Genomic DNA, 4029 nt, shown 5'->3' on the forward strand with positions numbered 1-4029 from the left:
ATTTTTATGTGTATTTATTTTTCATACACATTGTATATTTTTGGTATATATGCAATAAATGTTTAACATTTTCAAAATACAAGGTTTAAAAAAATACAAGGTTAATTATTTTTGAATACATGGTCAATATTTCTCAATACAAGGGTAATATTTTTCTAGTCGCTATAAATATTTTTTCATAAATAATGTACATTTTTTGTATACATTAGGAAAAATTTTATAGACATGTTTCACATTTTTAATAATAAAATTAACCTTTTTAAATTTTTTGATGTCCACTTTTATGTGTATGTTGTACATTTCCGGTATACAGCAGGCATATTTTTTATACACATTTGAAATTTGGTTTTCACATACACTAGTAAGCTTGCACGTGCAATGCACGTCTCAAACGATAACCAAATGATATCCACATCAATATAAAAAATGGATGCACGGTATTGTATTGCCGCTCAATTGTATTTTCAACAGTGAGATCGACATCACTATGGTCGTGTTGCTATGTATTTTCAACGGTATTACGACCTGACAACAGGCTATTAAATTAGCTACAGATGCAATACTGAACAATGCTGCGATAAATATCACAAAGTGAGATGGAGCGATAGCTGAATAAGAGTACTTGCAGGGTTTTTCATTGAGCATTTTGTACTGAATATAGCCCCTGAAACATGTGCACTGAATCAGGTTGTACATGATCTGAAAATTGAAGGATAACTTAGTACACCTACAAGTTAATTGGAAGCTAGATAGAAGGTAGGGCACTCTCTTTTCTCTCAGACCTACAAGTGAATTGGAAGCTAGCTAAAGTGCGCATGCTAACTGAATGGTGACTTTTGATATGCGAACTACTAATCTTAGGTACAACTGTATCTTCCTCTCGCCTATACATTAGGAGCCAAGCATTAGCAGTAACCAAAGCACGAGAAGCTTGATGGCTGGCATCACAAGAGTCACATCGATCAATGTCTGGGTCAGAGAGCACAAGAGAAGAGGAGAGAACAAAACCGAGAGGGTTACTGAACCGGTGGCGAAGAAGATTATAGAGACTCATAGAAGCAGCTACAGCGACAGCAGTGAGGCCGAACTTGAGCAGGGTCATGATCATACTTCTGCGCCACAAAAATAAAGAGTGAGCAACACATACTACTCAGTAAATAGCAAGTTATGTGATGAATATAATATCTGTTGAGCCCATCCACAGAAAAAATCTGAAGTAATAAGAAAAACAAGAATAAACATACATGCATCATTTATGTACAAGAAAATTTTAGCACGATTCGTTCTCTGACAGATAAGTCACATAATCATCACGTAAGCATAGGGGATAAAAAACGATATTGGAAAGAAAAGTAAGAAATTGACCCATTATCCTAAGATCTGCAAAAGAAAAATAACAGAGCTAAGGATGATTTGAAGTACTGACCTCCTCTATGACAAGGAATAGCGCCAAGGTCTGATGATTTGAAGCACTGACCTGGTAATATTGGAGCATGCACCAACTTAGTGGTAGAAACTTAGGGACAACCATCCGTCATGCTCAAGCCATTGCGTCTATCACCTCCATGGTTGCCTCCTACGCTTCCACTGAACTGGAGGAGAGCAGTCTGCGTTCATTATTTATCTTCTTAAGATACTAAGTGTTCAATCATAATCACACAGTCAGCTAAGAACCATACTAATTGATAGAGAAGGGTACAATTTGAATGAATATCTGGCGGAACATATGTATAGAACAAATATCCTAAAGGAAGTACCACAAACATTAACTACCACAACTATGGTATATTATCAATTGGTCCAAGTTCTCCATTGCCACCACATCTCTTTCTTTCTCTCATCACAACAGCAAAAACAGAAGAAAAAAATTAAGCGGACTGAAGTTGTTTTGACTGCCTAGATAACAAAATATTGGAGGATATCGCACCAACTTACTGTAGTACCAAATACATGCTGCCTAGATAAAATAGATTGGGATATTTACTGACAGAGAATATACAACAAAAAATGGTTGAAGAAAACAGAACAAGGATAGAACAGTACACAGACTGTACTTAGTAGAAACACACACACACACACACACACACGGAGAGAGAGAGAGAGAGAGAGAGGGAGGGAGGGAGGGAGGGAGGGAGGGAGAGAGAGAGAGAGTACACTTGAACTGTTGTTTTTTGAAGTTGACGCCCAAGTTGTCATTGTCGCTGCAGCTCAAGCTCAAGCTCCACGCCTTCCTGGTCTGGTTGTTCGTTGACTTCCTAATGCATGTCGGAGTGGTGCTGATCAGATTCTCAAGCAATGTGAAGAGGGTCGAGCCCGTAATCACATAATTAAGTTATGCATATTTCAACTTACCGGACAACATAAAGGATTAATATCAACACTTTAGCAGATACATTTAAGACTTAGATGCTCTGAATTTCTTCATTTGCAAGAAAAATGATATTGCAAGGTAGATCATTTTCTTGTACAATCAAATCTCCAAAAGCACCTAAATTTCAGTGTACAACCAGAATAAGAATACCTATAACAATATAGGCCTGGAAACTCTTAGTGCAAAGATTAAAACAACATAATTTCCTAAACTTACAAGTTTTGCAGTTTATTTTAAATCGATTATTTTGTATCCGATTATTTTCTGAATTAATATAGAGTTGGAATAGTTTACATTGATGATTGGCAGTAGTACTTAGTGTCCATCAATATTGCAGGTGTACCGAAGGATATTGATCAAGAGCTAGATAAACAATTTCATATATGGAGTGAAAATCAAGAAGTACTGCCATTAAGATAATCAGTCAAAGCACATACCAAAACAAAATTTGAAGCAACCAGTCTTCGTAGCAGCCAATTTGTTAAAAAGCTACAAGGCAATATAATTTGTTAACTACATAAGAAAGGACCATTAGATTAGACATTAGAAGATGATTATGAAAACAAATTGGAGCCGAAACTGAACCTTGCTGAACCCCCCACTACCTCGCATCGGCACATTCACACGCACTCGCTGCACACCTCACAGAGCATTGACTTTGATAATGAGGAAGCACCTGATTATTTACTGCAGATGTTCACCTGCAAATCGTTTTTCTGGGGTTAACACTTGCAACTTGCAAGTTATAAAAGCAAAACACAGTGTGTTAGCATTATAAATTTATAACTTGCAGGTAATGAATAATTTGACCCTCCAGATACTGCTTGCACTTCCCTTGTGTATTGAGAATGCAATTCAGTTTGCCACATGTGATAATCGTTCCATGAATTTATCAGCGACAGAGGTTGTTTACTATTTGTTATTCAATCAAACAATCCCAATCAACTTAATACGAAGCAATGTAGAAAAATGCAAGTCACTGCAGGGAGAAAATCTATCAATTGATGAGTTACATATAGAATATCAATGATGCTAAGGGTGTGGCGGGTGCAACGGCAACCTCGTGCGGCATGGAGACAGCGTCAGCTCTCGGGAAAGACAACTATGAGGCAGAGGTCGTCGACTCGTCCTGGTGGCCATCCTGGGTGAAGTCGACGAGCTACACATGGACGGCAGCAGGAGGTGGCAAATCTCACCGGATCCGATCGTTGGAAGGCTCAGGATGCCAGATCCGATGCAGAGGAGAGCCTTCCCCTGATCTTCCAGCGCAGAGAATCGGTGGCGCGTTCCGCAATTACGGCTATGGGCGTACAGAGCAGCAACCGACGAAGGGAGAGCGGCCGGCGGCGAGCCCGTGGGGCAGAAAAGGAGGAGCGGCGGGAGCTCGCATCCGTGGGGGCAGCAGCCGACCAAGAGGAGAGCCTCAGGCGTCGAGACCATGGGGCGGCAGAGGATGAGCGGCCGGAGGAGGCGTCGGCGATCCGAGCTCGCGTCCGTCTAGAATTAGAGGAGGAGCGGCGGGCGGCGACGGCGATCCGCGCTAGCGTCTGTGGTGCAACAGAGAAGGAGCGGCGGACGGGACGGCGGCCCCGGCCCCTGCGATGGCGTCGGTAGCAAAGGAGTGGCGTCATGCATGCAGTTTGATGAAGACGTGGGCT

The 4029-nt window shown here is 40.9% G+C and overlaps 1 long non-coding RNA gene across 2 annotated transcripts; it reads right to left on the minus strand.

The window, feature by feature from the left end:
• Positions 1-509: 509 nt before the first annotated feature.
• On the minus strand, positions 510-2862 carry LOC119332732. 2 transcript variants are annotated; one of them, XR_005161119.1, is made up of 5 exons: positions 2809-2862; positions 2353-2488; positions 2155-2255; positions 1427-1607; positions 510-1112 (listed from the first exon to the last, which is right to left on the minus strand). It is a non-coding gene; the product is annotated as an uncharacterized LOC119332732 (long non-coding RNA). The 2 variants fall into 2 exon arrangements; XR_005161118.1 differs by lacking the exon at positions 510-1112 and having other exon boundaries at positions 1351-1607.
• Positions 2863-4029: the final 1167 nt, after the last annotated feature.

This window comes from Triticum dicoccoides, chromosome 7A (genome assembly GCF_002162155.2).
Source record: "Triticum dicoccoides isolate Atlit2015 ecotype Zavitan chromosome 7A, WEW_v2.0, whole genome shotgun sequence".
Classification (NCBI taxonomy): domain Eukaryota; kingdom Viridiplantae; phylum Streptophyta; class Magnoliopsida; order Poales; family Poaceae; genus Triticum; species Triticum dicoccoides.